A 23691-nucleotide genomic window follows, 5' to 3' on the forward strand; every position below is an offset into this window, starting at 1 on the left:
CCACATTTTGCCGCCTGTTCGGATACACAGAGGGAGAATTCAGAATGCCCAAATGATCTAACAGCGCGTCTTTTGGGATTTTGGGAGGAAACCGGAGCACCTGGAGGAAACCCATGAAGACAAAGGGAGAACGTGGAGACTCCGCATAGTTACCTAAACTGGGAATCAAACCTCTGACCCTGCCGCTGTGAAACAACAGTGCTAACCACTGTGCTACCATGTCTCATTGCCTGGCCTTCAATTTTCAGCATTTTTGACTGCCAGGTTGATAGTGTCGTTTCATATTGCTAAAGAAACTCACCTTGATTTTAATGAATTTTCTGATAGAGCAGGTTTTGCTCATTCAATCCCAGATTAATTCAAGCTCTGCAAAAATTGGATTCACCTTTTAACTATGAAGCTGTGACTCTGGATTTCAAACAACACACACTCTGCTCTTCTCCTGTCCATTTCCCCCTATGCAAACTCACAAACTTTCCCTCCCTCCAAAAGGCAGCCAGTCCTCACACACTCTCCTTTTCAGCAAGTCGGCAACTCTGGCTAACCCTCCCTCACACATTCTCCTCCCCCACTCCCTCCACATCCTCATACTCTTTCCCCTCACCACCCCCCCCCCCCCCCCCCCCACCCCATCCCTCACAGTCTCCCCCACCTCTCACACTCTTCTGTTCCCACAGTCTCACTAACCTCACTCATCTGGGGTCTTCAAGGCAGTTTCCTGCCTCACTGATTGTCTCCTCATGCTTGAAGGCTTGATTCAGTGCCTTGCACCCGACCGTTGCCGGCTGGCCTACCCTCAGCCTTGGTTGTGTCAAGTTGCCCCTTGCCTGCTCCCCTTGCTGCTCGACGGCTGCTGATCATGGCCAGCTGGCTCACCAATCGTGACTTGCGTCCGGCCCCGACGCCTTGGACCTCGCCTCGCTGTTGCTGGCTGGCCTGCCCTCCTCAGCCCTGGCTGGGTCAGGTCACCGCTCTCCTCCTCCCCTCGCTGCTGAATGGCTGGCTCACCTTGGCTCATGGCTTCTGCCTGGCATCTCGCGCCTCACCTCGTTGTTGCTGGCTGGCCTTTCATCCTCAGCCTTGGGGGCTGAATCGCCCCTCACCTGTTCCCCTCACTGCTCACTGGCTGCAGATTGGCTGGCTCAAGTTGGCTCGACGCTTCCATCTGACACCTCATGCCTCGCCTCATTATTGCGAGCTTACCTGCCCTGCTCAACCCTGATTAAGTTGCCCCTGGCTTCTCTCCTTGCTGCTCAATGGCTGCTAACTGGCTGAAGCACCTTGGCTCATGGATTTTGCCTGCGCCCTCGCTATTGCTGGCTAACCTATCCTCCTCAGCCCTGCTTGAATCGCTCCTTGCCTGCTCCTCTCACTGCTCAATGGTGGCAGGTTGACTCATCTTGGCTCATGGCATTAGCTCGGTTCCTCACTGTTGCTGGCTGTCCTGCCCTCAGCTCCGGATCAAAAGAACAAAGAACAAAGAAAAGCACAGCACCAGAACAGGCCCTTCAGCCCTCCAAGCCCGTGACGACCATGCTGCCTGACTAAACTACAATCTTCTACATTTCCTGGGTCCATATCCCTCTATTCCCATCCTATTCATGTATTTGTCAAGATACCCCTTAAATGTCACTATCATCCCTGCTTCCACGACCTCCTCTGGCAGCGAGTTCCAGGCACCCACTACCCTCTGAGTAAAAAAACTTGCCTCTTACATCTACTCTAAACCTTGCCCCTCGCACCTTAAACCTATGCCCCCTAGTAATTGACCCCTCTACCCTGGGAAAAAGCCTCTGACTATCCACTCTGTCTATGCCCCTCATAATTTTGCAGACCTCTATCAAGTCGCCCCTCAACCTCCATAGTTCCAGTGAGAACAAATCGAGTTTATTCAACCGCTCCTCATAGCCAATGCCCTCCATACCAGGCAACATCCTGGTAAATCTCTTCTGCACCCTCTCTGAAGCCTCCACATCGTTCTGGTAGTGTGGCGACCAGAATTGAACACTATACTACAAGTGTGGCCTAACTAAGGTTCTATACAGCTGAAACATGACTTGCCAATTCTTATACTCAATGCCCCGGCCAATGAAGGCAAGCATGCCGTATGCCTTCTTGACTACCTTCTCCACCTGTGTTGCCCCTTTCAGTGACCTGTGGACCTGTACACCTAGATCAATACTCTTGAGGGTTCTACCATTCACTGTATGTTCCTTACCTGCATTAGACCTTCCAAAATGCATTACCTCACATTTGTCCGGATTAAACTTCATCTGCCATCTCACCGCCCAAGTCTCCAAACGATCTAAATCCTGCTGTATCCTCTGACAATCCTAATCGCTAACCGCAATTCCACCAACCTTTGTGTCGTCTGCAAACTTACTAATCAGACCACTTACATTTTCCTCCAAATCATTTATATATACTACAAACAGCACAAGTCCCAGCACTGATCCCTGAGGAACACCACTAGTCACAGCTCTCCAATTAGAAAAGCACCCTTCCATTGCTACTCTCTGCCTTCTATGACCTAGCCAGTTCTGTATCCACCTTGCCAGCTCACCCCTGGTCCCATGTGACTTCACCTTTTGTACCAGTCTACCATGAGGGACCTTGTCAAAGGCTTTACTGAAGTCCATATAGACAACATCCACTGCCCTACCTGCATCAATCATCTTTCTGACCTCTTCGAAAAACTCTATCAAGTTAGTGAGACACGACTTCCCCTTCACAAAACCATGCTGCCTCTCACTAACATGTCCATTTGCTTCCAAATGGGAGTAGATCCTGTCTCAAAGAATTCTCTCCAGTAATTTCCCTACCACTGACGTTAGGCTCACCGGCCTGTAGTTCCCTGGATTATCCTTGCTACCCTTCTTAAACAAAAGAACAACATTAGCCATTCTCCAGTCCTCCGGGACATCACCTGAAGACAGTGAGGATCCAAAGATTTTTGTCAAGGCCTCACCAATTTCCTCTCTAGCCTCCTTCAGTATTCTGGGGTAGATCCCATCAGGCCCTGGGGACTTATCTACCTTAATATTTTTCAAGATGCCCAACACCTCATCGTTTTGGATCTCAATGTGACCCAGGCTATCTATACACCCTTCTCAAGACTCAACATCCACCAATTCCTTCTCTTTGGTGAAAACTGATGCAAAGTATTCATTTAGTACCTCACCCATTTCCTCTGGCTCCACACGTAGATTCCCTTGCCTATCCTTCAGTGGGCCAACCCTTTCCCTGGCTACCCTCTTGCTTTTTATGTACGTGTATAAAACCTTGGAATTTTCCTATTTGCCAAGTGACTCCTTGCTTAAGTTCCTTCCTACTTTCCTTATATTCCACACAGGTTTCGTCTGTTCCCAGCCTTCTCGCCCTGACATCCAAGGTTCCTGAAATTTGCCGTATTTATCCTTCTTCCTCACAGGAACATGCCGGCCCTGAATTCCTTTCAACTGACACTTGAAAGCCTCCCACATGTCAGATGTTGATTTACCCTCAAACATCCGCCCCCAATCTTGCTTCTTCAGTTCCCGCCTAATATTGTTATAATTAGCCTTCCCCAATTTAGCACATTCACCCAAGGACCATTCTTATCCTTGTCCACCAGCACTTTAAAACTTACTTAATTGTGGTCACTGTTCCCGAAATGCTCCCCGACTGAAGCTACTACCACCTGGCCGGGCTCATTCCCCAATACCAGGCCCAGTACAGCCCCTTCTCTAGTTGGACTGTCTACATATTGTTTTAAGAAGCCCTGCTGGATGCTCCTTACAAACTCTGCCCCGTGTAAACTCCTAGCACTAAGTGAGTCCCAGTCAATATTGGGGAAGTTGAAGTCTCCCATCACAATGACCCTATTCTTTTTACTCTTTTCCAAAATCTGTCTACCTATCTGCTCCTCTATCTCCTGCTGGCTGTTGGGAGGCCTGTAGGAAACCCCCAACATTGTGACTGCACCCTTCTTATTCCTGATCTCTACCCATATAGCCTCACTGCCCTCTGAGGTGTCCTCCCGTAGTACAGCTGTGATATTCTCCCTAACCAGTAGCGCAACTCCGCCACCCCTTTTACATCCACCTCTATCCCACCTGAAACTTCTAAATCCTGGAACATTTAGCTGCCAATCCTGTCCTTCCCTCAACCAGGTCTCTGTAATGGCAACAACATCATAGTTCCGAGTACTAATCCAAGCTCTAAGTTCATCTGCCTTACCCGTAATACTTCTTGCATTGAAACATATGCACTTCAGGCCACCAGATCCGCTGTGTTCAGCAACATCTCCCTGTCTGCTCTGCCTCAGAGCCATACTGGCCCTATTCCCTAGTTCTCCCTCAATGCTTTCATCTTCTGACCTATTGCTCCGTTGCCCACCCCCCTGCCATACTGTCGACAAACCTGCTGGCTGCGCCTAAGTGTGCAAAGTATAACACAGGATATTTTGCTTCTACCTCTTTCCCTCCTCGCCTAATCGCCTCTCTTTCCTTGGGCTGGATTCTCCCCTAGCTGGCGGGGCGGGGGATCCCGGCGCAGCGGAGTGGCGCCAACCACTCCGGCGTCGGGCCTCCCCAAAGGTGCGGAATTCTCCGCCCTTTGGGGGCCAAGCCCTCACACCAGTGGCCTTTGACGCCTGACGCCCGCCGCCGGGGCTGGCCGAAAGGCCTTCGCCGGTTCGCGCATGCACCGGTGGTGCTGACGTCACCACCGGCGCATGCGCGCTGGGGGATTCTCTACCGCGTCCGCCATGGCTCGACCGCCGATCGGTGGTCCCCGATCGCGGGCCTGGCTGCCGTGGGGGCACCCCCCGGGGTACGATCGCCCCGCGCCCCCCCCCAAGGACCCCAGGGGCCCCCTCGCGCCGTCGATCCTGCCGCCACCAGAGGTGCTTCAAACCTCGGCAGCGGGAGAGGCCTCCCAGCGGCGGGACTTCGGCCCATCGCGAGCCGGAGAATCGTCGCAGGGGCTCGCCGCTCGGTGCGGCGCGTTTCCCGTCCCCGCCAATTCCTAGGTGGCGGAGAATTTCTGCCACGGCGGGGGCGGGATTTACAGCGGCCCGGGGCGATTCTCCGACCCTGCTGAGGGTCGGAGAATTTTGCCCCTTGTGTGCGTGTGCCTCAATGTTCAGGCCGGTCTGTTTTCCCGCCCGAAGAGTACTCGAGCAATCAGAGCCTGATGTTGCTCTGCATTGCCTGGTAATAGGGCCTATCAGCAACTACAGAACAATCAGCCTCTCACTAGTGCCCACAGACAGTGGTCAGCATGGGGCCCCCCATTGGTCGGGGCTCCGTGCCTAGGCATGGTGTGTTTCAGTATAAATCCACCTCTGCTTGTTTGCATTTTTCGATATCTAATCTCAGTTTTTTTTGACAGATCATGGTCAACATTAAAGGAGTTCAATCAAGGTCAGCACTGATAATGAGGTGTCTTTCCCAAGGATACCTGGAAATGTTCACCCTACACTGACACTGATGTTTTTTTCCTGACAGCTACTATAGTTCATGGTTAGTGCAGTCAGAACTTTAATTGTTATGGAGTAGTAGTTTTAAATCCTTAAAACGCATTCAGGTGAGTTCCAAAACGCAGCATTGACATCAGACAAAAGCACCAGGCTGAGTTCAGATGGTTTCTTACAGGGAGTGTTGGAAAAGCACTGGTCAAGGCCATTCTCAGAAGTTACGAGAAGCACCTTTGACCTAGATTTTCCACCCGTGGTCTATGATTGGGCGAAAATCCTAGCTTTGTTTTAATGCTGAAATCGCAAACACAGTATATCATGATAAACAGAATACTCAAGTATAATTCAACGGACCTAAAACAGATTAATATTCACTAAATATCATCTGATGTGTACATTAGTTTATTCAGCAAATAGTCTTTGCTACCTATCATTGTTAAGGTGGTTACTTGCATTCAGCACCCTCTGCCCAATGGCTGTACACGTGCAATGTATAATACCTCGTCACCCCCTTAAATTACAATAGGTTATAGTTGTTCCAATAGGTTGATGGCCCTACGTTTTGAGAAAAGGAAAAATAAAATTGCATTCATGAACTCACAGGTTTGGAGAAGATTTTATTGAGTGGAATATGCATACTCCAGTTTCTTGCATCCCATCACTTTTTCAGATTGAACCAGTTGAAGAGTACAGTAAACTGGCATAAAACTGTGACCTCAAGAGAATTTCCATACATTCTACGCAAACATAACAGCCTGGAAGCTGCATTACGGTATTTAGTTGGTATTAAATTTCTCATTATCAGCTTAGAAATTATGATCAGCTTACAACATTGTGCCCAATTATGTAATGGTGGAATGAATCCATTCATTTTTAAGCAGTGTAGGCATTTTCAATAAAGCATGTTAACGAAGAATGACCTTCATTTATGTCAAGCACAAGAAGCAAAAGAGCAGTGAAGATTGAGAGGAAGATAGGATAATACAATGGGGTTTTTAAAAATCTGCACGTGGGCAGACTGACCACAGTCGAAATGCAGTAAGGATAAATTGGAAATATTACACATTGGGGGAGAAATATATACTTCCTGAGCGATGTCTGAATAGGTAAAGGTGAAGCTGAAAGGGATTATAAGGGTATATATCGACTCAATACTAAGCATGACTCATCAGTGCAGAGTGGTAAGCCAATAAACCTAATAAAAGAGGAACAATGAATAAATCACTAGGATAGAACAGTAAGAAGCCTTACAACACCAGGTTAAAGCCCAACAGGTTTGTTTCAAACACGAGCTTTCGGAGCGCAGCTCCTTCCTCAGGTGATTCACCTGAGGAAGGAGCTGCGCTCCGAAAGCTAGTGATTTGAAACAAATCTGTTGGGCTTTAACCTGGTGTTGTAAGGCTTCTTACTGTGCTCATCCCAGTCCAGCGCCGGCATCTCCACAACTAGGATAGAAGTCAGAGGATATTGTGCTTAAGCAGTGCTTCAGTTAGTGCAGAGACATATCATTAGATGCAAAAGAAACACTAGAGAAAGGCAGGTTTCCTTTGCCATGTATGGAGGCAGAACATAAAACTATATAAGATTGAAAAAAGCATACAAAACCTGAAATACTCAAATCAAATTTAACAGGAATGGTAAGACGAGGGGTACTAGCAATCCTGCTGAAAATTACATGTAGAGCAGATATCAAGAAGCTCTTCAAAAAATAGTCAACATATGAAATGAACAGGCAAAAAACACCTTGGAATCATTTATGATGCAGTGGATTGTTGTAATGGGGGAATGTAAAAATACATTTTAAAACTCCAAGTAAAGAATTGTGTTGGGAAGGAGTGTAAGGCAGAAATTTGGAATGACTTTTTTCATCACCAATCTGCTTTCATTGCAGGGAGCCATAGCACAATTGGAGTAACTGGGAATCAGGGAAAATCCTCCGCTGGTTGGAGTCATACCTGGCACAAAGGAAGATGTTTGTGATGGTTGGATGTCAATCATCTTAACTCCAGGGCAACACTGCAGGAATTCATCAGGGTGGTGTCCTCGATCCAACCATCTTTAGCTGCATCATCAATTGCCATTCTTCCAGTTTGAGGCCAGAATTGGGGATGTTTCCGGATGACTGCACTGCACAATGTTTAGCACCATTTGTGACTCCTCAGATACTGAAGCAGTCTATATCCAAATGCAACAAGACCCGGACAATATCCAGGCTTAGGCTGACAAATGGCAAGTAACATTTGTGCCACACTAGTGCCAGGAAATGACCATCTCCAACAAGGGTGAATCTAACCACCGCCCCTTGACATTCAATGGCATTACAATCGCTGAATGCCCAACAATCAACATCCTGGGGGTTACCATTGATCAGAAAATGAACTGGACCAGCCATATAAATATTGTGACTACATGAGCAGGCCGGAGACTAGGGGCAGGACTCTCCATTGGCAGACTGCAGAATCACAGAACGCGACTTGGTGGAAAATCATGCATTCTACTCCATACATACAGTAAATGCTGTCCGCACATGAGTGCGGGCCTGACCCGGTATTCTCTGGGGCCTCTGTGATGCTCCAGCTCCGCTGGGGGGAATTACCTACAGCGACTTTCACTTGCGGTTTTGAAAATCGGTAAAAGGCGCTGTGGCTAATGAAGGAGCGAGAGGAGGTAGAACACAGAGAGGCTGAATCGCGGACTTCCAGCCCTGCCAGTGGCAGGCCAGCTGTGATGGGGGAACGTCTACCGGGCCCAGGGTGGGTGGGCAATGTGGAGTGACGAGGTGATCGGCTGTGGGGTCGAGGTGACTCTCCCATGGGACCAGGGTGCAAGGCAGCCATCTTGCTGCGCCCCCCACTGACCATCTCTGTGGCTAAGCAGAGTGCCACTGGCTGTATGAGTGCACCCACCCCACCAGCCCCTGGACCCTACCCCCACCCTCCACCCATCTCACATGAACACCCCCCCCCCCACCTCACCAACCCCACACCCAGCCCCAACCTCCGCTCCATCATCCCACCCCGCACCCTCCACTCCACCAACTCCCCCCCCCCCCCCGTAACAGGCCTCCACCCACCAGTGGGGCAGCACGCAGCCCACCCAAGGGCAACACCCACAGTAGCCCCTGCAGGAGGGTGCTGGATGGGGACAACAGACCACTGGCATGGGTAGCGCCGGCCAACTGTACCCATCAGCATGGAAGGGCGTAAGGCCCTGAGGCCCCCGCAGTGCTGGGCACCGACAGGGCCGGGGTGCAGTGAGCAGAGTTACAAGGGAAACGGCCAGGATGGATGTGGGGATGGGGGAAGAAGGGGGGAGGGGGACTGTAGAAGTCAGGTATTTTAAATACACTTAATATAGGTAAAAAGGCAGTTTAGAGCATAAATATTAAATCCCAATTTTAAAATGTTTGAAACATACAATTCCCAAACTCAGACATGAGTTTGGGAAAAACAGAACCACTGATAAAAACATCACATTCTTTCAAGGACAGCGGCTAAATCCCATGGGCTGTAAAGTGGAATAATTAAAGGCTCCATTGTTCTGATTTCAGGCCACTTGTGATAACAGCCTGAACCACATTCCATAACGTATGCAAGCCGAAACATTTTAGACTGTGTCAAAAAACAGTTTAATAGTATGATGAGATGACTAACGTCTCAATTGTTGCAGATAAGCAACAATTGGAAGTGGCGTTGCATCGTGAGGATGGACGGCTTGTTATCAAATCAAATGTGTTTTGAATATAGCTTAAACCAATTAGGATTATATTGGGGTGTGATCGGATCGCTTAAGACAGATATGAAAGAGTATATCCATGGATGATTTGGCCACCATTTTAGACAGAAAGACAGAAAGACAGAGAGAAAGAGACAGGAAAGAGACAAAGAGAACAAGACAGAAAGAGAGAGAGAGAGAGAAAGTAAAGGAAGAGAATTAGAAAAGAGTTCTGTATTCCTATTTCATTTTCATACTTTGACTTCAACCTTTGACTTTTAAAGTTGTGTTCAGGCTATTGTCTCAGAAGATAATTCCTGTGATTCTTTGAAGAAAATCAAATTGTCTACAAACTACCTTTTAAATGAAATTCAAGTTGTAACCAATGAACTTCAAATAAAACAATTCTTATTTGCACCTGACAAGTTTTTAACTTGAATTTCTACTGAGTTTCAGCAATGTCTCAACAACAACCGGCAACCGTAAATTAAATAAAACTTCACAAATCCAAAGATACAACAGGGACATGCTGGAACAGAGTCTGCATGTGCAGACCGAGGCCCCAGTGTAGCCCGGTGGTCCTAGTTGGGCATGGGGGTACGCACCATGCTAACATGTCTGCCTTTCACTCCCTGCAGACAATGTACTTCGGAATTCAACCAGGAATGGTGCCATCATCCTTGCATCAGCAGCCCTGGGGGATGCATTGAGGCCGTACGAGCTGGAGCTGCTCTAGGGGGAATCCTGCAGAACTTGCCCCAGAAGATCAGGAGACAGCCACCCAGCATGGAGAGCGAGCTGCCCAACAGGCCAAGGAAGAGGAGGTGCCAAGGAGGCGCCGCATGAGGCCTCATGTGTACCGGCAGCACCTGTCATTCATGGACCTGCCGGATGGAGCAAGCCAACGAAGACTCCAGCTGAGCAGATGGACAGTGCGACACATCTGGCAGATGATGACACACCTGGCATCGAGGGGAATGGGGGAGGACACCCACTCCCGGTGGCCATCAATGTGATGGTCGCCCTGAACCTTTACGCCACGGGGTTCTTCCAGGCACCAAGTGGGGGCCTGTCTGGGATCTATAAGACCTCGGTGCACAGGTGCATTCGGGCTATCACAGAGACCCTGTATGCCCAGGCGACTCAATAAATCAAATTCAGTGTGGACTAAGTCCAACAGGAATCCTGGGCAACGGGGATCGTCATCATCGGCAAGATGCTTCATGTCCAAGGGGTGATTGATGGGATGCATGTTGCTCTACGAACACCGGCCCATGAAAGGCCGGTCTTCACAAACCGAAAGGCGTTCCACTCGAAAGTGCAGCTGGTGTGTGACCATCAGCGGTACATTTTGCAAGTCTACATCTGATAGCCGGGCAGTGTGCACAACGCCTTCACACTGGTCCACTCGATGGTTCGTGACCTCTTTGAGTCGCATCCTCAGCTGAGTGACAGGGGTTATCCATTGCGGTCATGGTTGTGACACCTATCCGGACGCCACAGCGCGACACAGAGACCCGCTACAATGAAGCCCATGCCATAACCAGGACATGATCAATCGGTGTTTTGGCAACCTAGACCGCTCCCAGCCTGATTCTGCAATCCATTGGCAGGATAGATGCACCAACATCAGTGTTCTTGGTCACCATCATCAAAGCGTTGACCATGCTCGATCAGCTCTGTTGGGCAAGCCGCATCGGCCACATTCCTGACACGAGACTCCCAAAACAACGCCCAATTTGAAGCTTCAAGGTGGCAAGCAAACCCCAGGAGGGCAGGGGGAACCGCAAAGTCTCCTGAAAAATGTGCAACATTCCCACCGACACCTAGGAGCCCTTGGCCCAAGACCACCCGAAGTAGAGAAGGAGGGAAGGAGCTGACACCTTGAGTTTCTCGCGGAGAGCAAAATGAAGGCGAGCATCGACAGCGAAAGGAGCATGTGGAACCTGAGCACCCCATCCACCTGCTCCTCCAACCACCGCCTGTGACAGAAACTGGAGGTCACACATCGGACTCCTCAGTCACCTGAGAACTCATTTTTAGTTTGGAAGCAAGTCATAGAATCCCTGATCCTGAGGGACTGCCTAAGAAGAAGGACTCCAGAGGATGGAATGAATAAAGGCTACCTCACCATTATAAGGTAGAAAATATAATTTTCAATCTCTATCTCGATGCAGCAGCTCCAGTAAAAACACAATGAACTCCTCTGCCTGAGGTCAGGGCCATGTAATGACGAGCAGTGTGGGACTTGAACCACTACTATGTGTATCCTGACATGGGTAGTACAAAATGCTACTGTGTAATCTTCAAAGAAGCATTTTCAAGGTAATTTGTAATAAATGATTAGTTGCTCACAATAACCTTTGTGCATACAATTTGGATTTGATTATATTTACACAGTTATTTCTAAATAGGTCATGCAGACAATGCTGTTGTAATCTTTTGACCAGTTTGATCATTATTGACCTAACTTGTCATACCTGTTTATTTTGGGTTATTGTAGGTTAGAGTGTTGTCTGCTTTTTAGTTTGCGTGCATTATTCAAAATCTAATCTCATAAAGTTAGTACAAGGCTAAGGTCAAGATCAGAAACCTCAACCAAGGTCATGGCTGGGATAATGAGGGACTTTTATATTGGGTTTCCTAGAGAATATTGGAAAATCTGAATAGCTTAGAAAACCTACTAGTCAAATTATTTTGACTGTTTTTAAGTAATTTTAGAAAGTTAAGCACAGGAGACCATTTGGCCCTTCTTGCGTGTGCTATATGTTGGCTTTGTCCTGCGGCCGATTCAAACCAACTTGCTGTATTCTCCCCAAGCAAATCCACCTTTTTCATCTTCAGCAGGTACAAAGGAAGAAACTTTTCCCCTTAGCCAAGGGGTCAATTACTAGGGGCACAGATTTAAGGTAAAAGGTAGGAGATTTAGGGGGATTTGAGAAAAAGCCTTTTCCCCCAGAGGGTGGTGGGAATTTGGAACTCGCTGCCTGAAAGGGTGGTGGAGGCGGGAACCCTCACAACATTTAGGAAGCTTTTAGATGAGCACTTGAAACTCCAAAAGCATATAAGGCCAAGTGCTTTACAATGGGATTAGAATAGGTAGGCAGGTGCTTGATGGTCGGCGCAAACACGATGGGCTGAAGGGCCTCTCTGCTGTGGTGTAAAGCTCTATGACGCTATGTCTGGCAGCATCTGGGGAGAGAGAAACAGAGTTAAAGTTTCAAGTCCATATGACTCTTCTACAGCTGAATTAGCAGTTGCAACTTGGATGTTGAGTCATAAACCCTATAAAAGCAGGCAGGTTCTGTATCGCATAAAATGGAGAAGCACAGAGTGATCGGGATCAACATTTTCCTGAACCGAATGCGAAATTGGGAATTTGGTGCGAAGTTGGGAATTTGACATGATTGGAAATTTGGAGCATCCACCCAAGACTCTGCAAGGATGTCCCCGATTCCTCCTGCCTGTGATCCCATCAGCTCCAACTACTCAGGCCAAGGACTGTGCACCTCCCTCTGAGAAGGAGACCCATGGCAGGCCTGGCCCTCCAGGCCTCAGCCCACCAGGGGACACCTACCAACTTCCCCACAGACAAAAGGGCTAGTATTCAACAGGCTGCCCCACCTCTGTTGCAGATGTCGGGGATGCACCTAGACACAGCGCAAAACAAAAATTAAAAAGTATTTAATGAGAACTGGTGACATGGGTGTTCAATTATTGTAAATAGTTTCTGGACTCCAAAGTATATGTTACGTTGCACCGTTTGGAAGTCTCCTGAAGTCTTACTTGCCCCCAGTTGTTTTAATAGTCAAACACACTCCACCCCTTCCAGAGGTGGCCTAAGGATTGACCTTCCTCCTCCTAATACATGGCTACATATAGAAACATTGTCCTCTGAAGGGTGGTGATTACCATGTGTGAAAAGCCTCCCACTCACACTAATCAGCTTACATCCATTGCCTTCGAGACTCTAGGGAAAGGCTAAGCACGTGAGCCCTTGTCAGGTCGGTCCATTCCCCCAGGAGCATGGAGACCTGTAGTAGTCACTTGGCTGACATGCACCTGCATGCCCCTTGTAGACATCTTCTCTAACTCAGCCTGGAGCTGATGGTCAATGGCTCAAAGTGAATGGCAGCTGGCACCTTGTTGGGATTTGTTGTAGTGAGAACCACTAGGCCTGATCTGCTGCCACGTGGCTTTCACTAAAGAGTGAGGAATAGCAAATGAGTAAACTGTCATACAGTCTCCACATGTTTTTTTCGGGTTTCCCTTTAGTTGTCCAGTTGTGGTGAAATTGAACTCGACCCCATGAGAAGACTCTGCCTCCACCTCTTTTGTACTTGGACATTGGGAGTATGGCCTTGGTCTGGAGCTGGACGTGTCTTAGGATGGTGCATGCTTCAATTCAAAGTCTCCACCAGCTTTTACCGCCCCCCCCCCCCCCCCGCCACGCACCAACATCCCCCATCACTATCGACCCCACCCCTCGATGACACTTTCACTCTGTTTTCGGTTCCTCTTCAGCCTTGTCCCAGTCACCCCAGACCCTATCGCTGTTACTTTGCACATGGCCTACTTCCCTACTGAGCCCCCTCAGTCACTGTTCCTATTCCCACTCCCCCTCCTTGTTCTCGTCTGCCCACCCCCTCTTGTTCTCGTCTGTCTCCCCACCTTCTTTTCCTCTGGACCCCCCTCTCACCCTCTGGACCCACCACCAGTCCTTCGTTACTTGCACCAACACCCCCTCCCCCTCAACCTTTGTGACTTCCTGCATGCACAATACTTGCGGACAGCTCCTATGGTGCACTAGCTTCGACTTCAGTGGGTTTCAGTGGGAGATCTGACTTGCCATCAACCCGCCATTAACGTTGGGAGGGGACGCTCCAACCTCGACATCAGTGAACCAATTTTACATTCCCTGCTATAATCCTTTATCCCTGCCAGCCATAAATCCCACTGTTGGCAGGTGGCATGTGTGATGATGTGGGAAGATTCCACTATCATGTTAAGTCGAGCTTTTGGGTTGGTCAGTGGTCAGGGAACAAGGGTGTGACTAAAACCCAGTCTGGTATCGGGATCCAGCAGGTGGTATATGGAAGAGCCTCAGCCCTTGACTCTAACCAACAGGCATGAGTTATTTGCTATGTGTGTGGATGAGAACAAGGGTGGATGAGTAAGATAATCATGGTACCCAGCTGCAGGGTGCCATCCAGGTGGAGGGACCAAATTGAAGCAGTAGTGATCGGGAATTCTATAGTCAGGGAGGTAATAATCTGTATCGGTGAGTGGGAAGTCTGAAGTTTGTGTTATCTGCCTGGTGCCAGGGTTAAGGACATATCCTCAAAGTCGACATAGGAGCCAACAAGATAGGAAGAATTGGAATAATATTCTGCTGAGACAGTTTGAGCAGTTAGGGTCTAAATTAAAACACAGAACGTCAAAGGTGATCATTTCTAGATTATCACCTGAGTCATGCACCAATTGACACAGGGTCAAGCTGATTAGAGAATTAAATGTGTGGCTCAAAGAGTGGTGTGGCATGGAAGGGTGTTGGTTTGTGCGGCACTGGAAGCAACACACAGCATACAAGGAGCTGTTCTGTTTGGGATGGGCTCCACATATAACTGCGACAGTGAATAAGGCTTTAAAGTAACAGAATAGGTAATGGAATAGGCAGGGTTCGTTTGAAGGGATATTTATATATTCAAAGAGAAATATTAAGGCAGTAGAACAGTGTAACAATGTGGGTAAAGACAAGCAGAGTGGAACACCAGAGATCCTTCCTGAAGGGCACTAATGAACCATCAGTAATCAGCAATCAGTGATAGCTTCATACTCATCATTATTAAGACCCACTTTCAATTCCAAATGTATTAATCAAATTCCGCTGCCATGATGGGATTTTATTCATGTGCCCTGGGCATTAGGTTGGGCCTCAGGATTACTATCTCAGTGCCATTACCATTATGCCACTGTCTCTCCCAGTCACTGCCATCATGGCTTACTAAGGAGGTTAACAGTAACATTGCATTAAAAGAAGAGGCTTATAACATTGCAAAGAATAGCAGTAAGCCTGAGGAATGGGAGTGTTTTAGAAGCTAGCAAAGGGCCACCAAGAAGTTGATACAAATGGGAAACAAAATATAAAAAACAGATCGCAAGAGCTTTTACAAGTACATGAAAAGGAAAAACGTAGCTAAAGGGGGGCAAGTGGGAAGATGTGGTTTAAGGCTGTGAGCAGGTAGGAAGGTAGAGGGCTTCAATCTTCAGAGGACCACCACTGATTGGCAAAGGGCATCCTCCAGATATTGTAACCCTCTTCCTTCCCGCATTTTGACAAACTTTGTTAAATCATCGAGCAGCCCGCTCCCACCTGACTGCCCATGCAAAACATTTTATGGTATGGGTAGTATGTTATTAGGGTTAACTGGTTTGGGGATAAACCTAATTGACCCGTGACTACTTATTAGAATATGGTGGACAGGTGGCTTATTTTGGCACTTGCCCACCCACTGCATTATGGGAATGAGCTTGAAGTTGGGCATAGGGGATGGGCAGGAAGGTGGTGGGATAGATATCCACCCCATTTTACAATTCTCCCACTACCCTAAATGCAGCCGTCGAAGGCATGTAAAATGCAGCTCATTGACCCTTTAACAGAAGAGACAGGAGAAATTATCATGGGGAATAGGGAAATGGCAAAGACAACAAATACTTCCTGTCTGTCTTCACAGGAGAATGCATAAGTTATACACAAGAAATACAGGGTAACTTGGGGTCTAAAAAGAGTGAGGAAAGTAAGGTAATTAATATCAGCAGAGATAAAGTACTGGAGAACCTCAAGGGACTAAAATTTGACAATAGGATTCTAGAAGAGATGCGCCAGTTATGATTTTCCAATTTCCTTGGACTCTGGAACAGTCCATTGGATTGGAAGTCAGCAGATGTAACACTGCTATTCAAGAAAGGAGGAGGGAGAAAACTACAGACTAATTAGCCTGACATCAATCCTTGGGAACATGCTACAGTCTAGTATTTAAAAAGTCTAAATGTATTTAGGGAATGATCAGTGAACATGGTTTGATGAAGGGAAATCATAATTTACAAGTTAGAGATTTTTGAAGATATAACTATGGGGGTAGATAAAGGGAAATCAATGGATGTAATATACTTGTATTTCCAGAATCACATTCTATAAGGCAACACAACAAGGTTTAATACACAAAATAAGGGTGCACATTGTTGAGGGTAATGTATCAGCATGGATAGAGAAGACAAGGCAAAAAAGCAAGTTGGAAGTAATGGAAACAATGATCAGAGCATGGCAGGAAAAAAGGTGTACAAACCGAAGAGTGCACCAGTAAATAAGGTTAGAGATTACAAAAAAGAAGAAAAAACTAAAGGCTTTGTATCTGAATGCACAAAGCATTCATAACAAAACAGATACATTGACAGAATAAATAGAAATAAATATGTACGATCAGATAGCCATTACAAGACACAGCTATGGGATGACAAAGACGGGACCTGAATATTGTTACAATCCCCTAGGCTAATGCATGGTCAATTCCAGCCGGACAAATTCTTAGAAAACACCCAAAGTCTTTGACCCTTGGATGCCCAATAACTACAGTCACCAGCAAATACAACTGGTTAACTATGATCTAATTGCTAACCCCTCTCTTTAACTTGCCCCATCCGCCACACCCTCTATATACACACACACATGGAAGACAGACAAAAAATAGAAGGGAAAAGATAGTGTTGGGGGGGAGGGGACAGAGTGTATCAGTTAGAGGAGCAGTCCTGTAGGGGCTCAAGTTTGAGGGCTCTGGTGATGGCTCCATTGTTGCTGATTCCGAGGAAATATACAGGGAATCCAGATTTGGAATCAGTTGAGAAGGCACCTTAAACTGGGTCATATGTCGGCTTTGACACCACTGTATGGGAACCATAGGTTTAAGATGGAAGGGATGGATGGGATGTTTAGGTGGTGGAAGGAGGAGCAGTTAAGGCAAGTCAGGGATATGTTCATTCACGGAGGGGAAATTCATTGGGTTGCATGAGCTGCAGGAGAGGTTTGAGTTACCGAGGGGGGGAGTGAGTTTAGGTTCTGGCAGGTGCAGAACTTTGCAAATTAGGAGGTAACGACGCTCCCCCAACTACCAGAGTACACGTTGCTGGAGAAACTGCTGCTACCAGATGAGATGGGGGAGGGCAGGATCGGGGACATATATGGGTGTTGGGAGAGAAGGGTAAGGCGCTGGTGAAAAGCATCAAGCGGAATTGGGAGGAGGAGTTGGGGAGGGAGATAGGATGGGGTCTCTGGTGTGAGGCGATGCAGAAAACGAACTTGACTTCTTCCCGAGGGGGGGGGGGGGGGGGGGAGGGTCAATGGACGGGGTTGGGCCACTCTCATACTGTGGCCGTGATCCAGAAAATCCCCGGGGAATGGACTGAATTGCCTTGCGGGGCGGAGGTGGATCCAGTCACCGGGCCTCGTTTGTGGGCCGGCTGCTCAAAATGGTGGCCTAGAATAGATAGAACTTACAGTGCAGAAGGAGGCCTGAGAGCTAAGTTTGGCAGGAAATCCTGCGCAATCCCCATGAAAAAATTTGCATGGCAAAGAATTGCTTCCAGATTTGCCCTCAGTGCAAGGGCAAACCAGGTGTAATTCAGCTGCAGCAGGAGAACATAGAACGCGATTCAGCGGACTTAAGTTAAAGTGCATTTACCTGGGCGTTTCTCAGCACCTGCAGCGCCCTGAAAGACTATTCAACAGCACTTTGACGTTATTTTGGCCTTGGCGAGGAACTCCCTGTCAAAGCCACTCATATCTTCAACGGTCCTCAAGCCCCGTCCTCACCCTACCATAGACAAGGCCCCCCCGTCCCCGTCCTGAACCTTGGCATTGGCAACCTGTCACCTGGGCACAGCAAGTGTGCACTCTGGCAGTGCTCCTGTCAGCCTGGCAGTGCAATGGTGCCAGGCTGCCAGCACCAATAGTGCCAGGGGGAGTACCAGCGTACTGCCCTGCCCTCTCCCTGACCACCCAGCGACCTCAACTCTCCAGTGAGACCCCCCCCCTCCAAGGTGTCATCACGACTGGTTCACAGCTTTGTGAACCAGTACCAAATAATGTCCAGTTGAGGCCTCACTAGGGAGGCTGGTGAATCCCAGGCCCCATGTGAATCCGGCGAATGTATACTTAAATGAGCCTAACATTAACTGTACATGCCTGGATCTCGCCCAGCGAGGGGGACATCCAGATCGTGATGTCTCGCAAGATTCCGTTGAATCTCGCGAGGCATTTAAAGCATCGAGAAGCTCGCAAGAGGCATCTCACAAGATTAAACAGCTTCATCCCGACACCAAGTCAGACATGGTGAGGCCACTGAATCACACATGCCTGTATTAGTCCATTCCACAAGGGTAACCATTACATTCAATATCAAACTGAAAATTTAAGCAAGTCACTTGAAATAACCCCAGCCATTTAAAAGTGATAGTAATTACGATCCCAGACCAGACCCAACAGTGACTAGGCTATTGGACCTAAATCCCAATATGTTAATTTATTTTAAAAGAATGTGCGGAAAGAATATTTCGCCCGAGGAATGGTTGCATGAAAAAATAGGGATTTGATATTTTTAAAACAAAACTGTATTGCTGACAGATTATTAAAATCTTTAATCTCACACCTGAAAAAAGCTTACAATTACCGCTTAAATAATACTAATTAATACAATAAATACAGTACCCTTAATTACTATCTCTATTCCCGATTAAAGTATAAGAATGAAAGAACATACAGCTTCCAATCCATCCTACATCCTAATCGCACAAAGTGATACTTGCTTTCCAGAACAGATTTGGCTCCTGTTAAAACCCCTGCAGATTCTGGTTGGATGTCTTGAAAAAGCTGTTTCAACTGGTTTGTTTCAGCTTCCCCCTTGTCCTCTGACAAGTCTACGCTGCTTCAAATACTATTAATCTTGTTTTAACTATCCACTGTGAGACCAAAATACCCTTGGTGGAATTCTCGGTTCCTGAGATGATGTGTTGATGCTGGGGCAAGATTCATGGATTTCTACAACAGCAGAACTGGCACTGCACCTGGACCGATTCAACAACTGTTAAGGGGTAGCACGGTAGCATTGTGGTTAGCAAAATTGCTTCACAGCTCCAGGGTCCCAATTTCAATTCCCGGCTTGGGTCACTGTCTGTGCAGAGTCTGCACGGAGTCTGCACGTTCTCCCCGTGTGTGCGTGGGTTTACCTCCGGGTGCTCCGGTTTCCTCCCACGGTCCAAAGATGTGCAGGTTAGGTGGATTGGCCATGATAAATTGCCCTTAGTGTCCAAAATTTCCCTTAGTGTTGGGTGGGGTTACTGGGTTATGGGGATAGGGTGGAGGTGTGGGCTTGGGTAGGGTGCTCTTTCCAAGAGCAGGTGCAGACTCGATGGGCCGAATGGCCTCCTTCTGCACTGTAAATTCTATGATTCTATAAATATATATAGGATACATTGCCTATCTATGAATAGAAGAACAGGGCTCCAGACCTAACTCCCTGAATTGTCTTTGCAGGACCTCTTCCCTCTCGTACTGGTGCCGGATTTTCCGGGTCTGTAATTGGAACTCAGGAGGCTGACAAGCGGCAGCCACAAATGCACACTTCAATCCCCACACACACCATCCCAGCCAACAAGATGGCAGTGAGGAGAGGGGCACAGGCAGGTATTTCTGTGGCTGCAAAGGAGACTCCAGGATGGTGTGTTGCCTCCCTGTTGCTAGGGTCCTGGATATCTCTGAATGGCTGCAGGTAATCCTGAAACAGGAGGGTTAACAGACAGATGTCATTGTGCACATTGGTCCACATTGGCCTAATGACATAGGCAGGAAGAGGGATGAGGTCCTGCAAAGACAATTCAGGGAGTTAGGTCGGGAGCTAAAAAGCAGGACCTCTAGGGGAGTGATCTCAGGATTACTCCCAGTGCCATGTACTAGTGAGGCTTGGAACAGGGAGATAGTACAATTGAACACGTAGGAGGGAGGGCTTTACATATATGGATCACTGGGATGTCTTCTGTGGAATTGGGACCTGTACAAGAAGGACGGGCTGCGCCTGAACTGGAGGGGCACCAACATCCTGGGCGGGAGGTTTGCCAGCACTATTCGGGAGGGTTTAAACTAGTGTAGGAGGGGTGGTGGGAACCGGACAGCAGGCCAGTAAGTGTAGAGGTGAGACTGAGATAAACATAGCGGAGAGTGAAAGCAGGCAGTGGGAAGCCGCAGGGCTCAGCGGGACTGTAGGTGTGAAGTGTGTATTCTTCAACCCGCACGTTGCCCCCCTGATGCGTGATGTTGTGGAGGGCACAGCAGGCCACCATGAGTGGGCAACCCTTCCAGCGCTATACTGGAGGGCCCCTCCAGAGAGTTCCAGACACCTGAATCGCATCTTCAGATGCCAAAGCACTTCTCAATCATGCGCCTGGTCACGGCATGGGCCACCGGTCTCCACATCGGACTGCAGCCTCCGGATAGGCATCATCGGCCACAAAAGCAGCAGATAGCCCCTGGAGCCAATCCCCCGGCCGGGGGGCACCTCAACAAGGCCATGGACCGTCCAGTATGCCAGATGAAGGCGTCGTACACACTGTCTGGAGGTGCGCATCTGATAGTTACACACCAGCTGCATGTTCATCGAGTGGAACCCCTTTTGGTTTGTGTAGATCGGCCTGTCATCTGCAGGTGCTCGTAAGGCAAAAGGCATCCTGTCCATCAGCCCCTGGACCCGGGGCATCCTATCGATGGAGGTGAATCCCGCTGCCCGAGCATCCTGGTGGGCTCCGTTCACATTGAAAAGGATATATTGTGCCGACTGGGCATACAGGTCCTCCGTGATGGCAAGGATGCACCCGTGCATTGAGGTCTGTGAGATCCCGGACAGGTCCCCACACAGTGCCCTGAAGGAGCCCGTGGTGTAAATGTTCAGGCAACTGACACCATGATGGCCACAGGGAGCAGGTGTCCTCCCCCATTCCTTCACCGTGTCAGCTTCGCATTATCCGGCAGATATGTTGTAGTGTCCTCCTGTTCAGCCGGAGTCTTCTACGGCATGCCCGGTCCTGCAAGTCCTTGAATGACAGAAGCTACCGGAACCCACGAGGCCTCATGCGGCGCCTCCTTTGCGGCTCCTCCTCCTCGGCCTGCTGGGCAGCTCTCCATCCTCAGCAGCTGCCTCCTGTTCTGCTGAGACAGGCTTTGCTGTTGCAGTGTCCTCCCCCTCGAGCAGCTCCAGCTCGTACAGCTGCAGTGTCTCTCCCAGCGCTGGGCGACTAGAAGGAAGGCCGCCATTGCTGGTTATATACCAATATCCATTGTCTGCAGGGGGTGAAAGGCAGACATGTTAGCACGGTACGTACCCCCGGCCCAAACAGGCCCACCAGGCTAATCAGTGTCCTTGGTTGGTACTGCACGCTCTGCCGCTTATGTCCCCCCCATCCCTGCACCCTTGTCCCCGTCAGTGCCTGGCCTTTAGCTCTGGTGCCCATCCTGCTGCCAGGGGTACATCATCTGGCACTGCCCATGCCAACGGTACGCTCTGCAGCCCCCTTCCAGTGCCCCATAGGGGCTACTGTGTGTGATGCCATTGGGTGGACAGCGTGATGCCCTGCACTCGGGTGGTGGCCGGTTGGAGAGGTGGTATGGCGGAGGATGAGGTGTGGGGATGGCGGGGTGGAGGATGGGGGCTGGACGATGGGGTGGTGGGGTGGAGACAACTATACAATCAGTGGCACTCTTCTGAACCAGAGGCCAAGGTGGGTGCTGAGTGGGGTGCGCAGCAAGGTGGCTGCCTTGCAGGCCATGGCAATGGACACACACCGGTACCATGTGGGGGTCACCCCGGCCCCATGCCTGTCCCTCCGTCACCCCCCCTTTTGCCCTGGCAGCCCCCTCCCCAGCCTGCCCAGCCAGTTTCAGGATCGGCAGCCCACGGACGTACCTCTCCATGTCCGACCTCCTCTCTTTCCCGCATCAGCCATGGTGCCTGTTTTTCGATTTTTAAAAGCACAGGTGAACCTCGTGTCAGGAACTCGCTCCAATTGAGGCAGAGAATTGCGGAGGCTGCGGAGAATACCGGGTCAGGCCCGCTAATGATATGCAAACGCCGTTTATTGTATATGTGGAGTGGAATGCATTGACATGGTTGTCGAGACACTGGAGAATCGCGATTTGGCATAAAACCAGCATCCGCCATTATTTTGGCATCAAAACTGATTCTCTGCCCAATCAGCCAGAACGCGGCACCGCGGGGTCCGCGCATGCGCAGTTGGACAGGCACCAACTACCGTATGCGCAGTGGGCTTCTTCCCCACGCCGGCCCCGACGCCAAATGGCACAGGGCAACAGGAGGCGGCGCAGAGGAAAGGAGGCTGGGGGTTGAGAGACCGGCCTGCTGATCGGTGGGCCCCGAATAGGGGCCAGGCCACTACAGAGGACCCCCCCCCCCGGGGTTGGACCCCCTCTCCACCCCCACAGGCCGCCCCCGAACCCTTCAATGCCGAGGTCCCGCCGGTTCAGAGGATGTTAGAATGGCGCCGGCGGGACTCGGCTTTTTGATGACGGCCGCTAAGCCCATCCAGGCCGGAGAATCGGCGCGCCGGCCCATGTCGGCCCGGGCCAGAGAATCGGCACATAGCCACGCCGGCGCCAATGGCGCCAATTCTCCGCACTGCAGTGAATTGCGTCCCGGCGTTGGGGCAGCGTGGTGCGATTCGCGCGGCACCGGTTCTCCGACCTGGCGCAGGGTCGGAGAATTCCGCCCATTAGCTCCCCGGGCACTCCCCATAGTCAAACAACAGTGCATTAGCACAGGCTGAAAATACATTGCTCTGGCCAATTTCACCTCCATCTTCTAAAAGCTTTCTGGTCTTGCAAAATAGGATACTTATTAATCACATGACTACTGCAGTCAAACACTCTAACCCAGGCTATTAACCCTTAAATTGCCACATGTTTTTAATCCACTATATATAAAATCCTGCATTTGTCACATAGTTCAAACTTTAACTAAGAATGCTGAAATAACTATAAATATTTTTAATACTAGTTCTAACTGGCAAGAATGACACATTAAAGATCTAGGACTGGTCAATCTCTCTTCTGCCTCGTGATCCTGAAATTCCGTTCATAATAATAGCAATAAGAATCTTTATTATTGTCACAAGTAGGCTTACATTAACAGTGTAATGAAGTTACTGTGAAAATCCCCGAGTTGCCACACTCCAGCGCCTGTTCAGGTACACTGAGGGAGAATTCAGAATGTGCAATTCACTGAACAAACACGTCTTTCGGGATCTATGGGAGGAAACTCGACCACTCGGAGGAGACCCCGCAGACACAGCGAGAACGTGCAGACTCCGCACAGGCAGTGACCCAAGCCGGGAAACGAACCTGGGACCCTGGCGTGTGAAGCAACGGTGCTAACCACTGTGCTACCGTGCCGCCTCATGGGTAG

Source organism: Scyliorhinus canicula, chromosome 8, assembly GCF_902713615.1.
Source record: "Scyliorhinus canicula chromosome 8, sScyCan1.1, whole genome shotgun sequence".
In the NCBI taxonomy this organism is placed as follows: domain Eukaryota; kingdom Metazoa; phylum Chordata; class Chondrichthyes; order Carcharhiniformes; family Scyliorhinidae; genus Scyliorhinus; species Scyliorhinus canicula.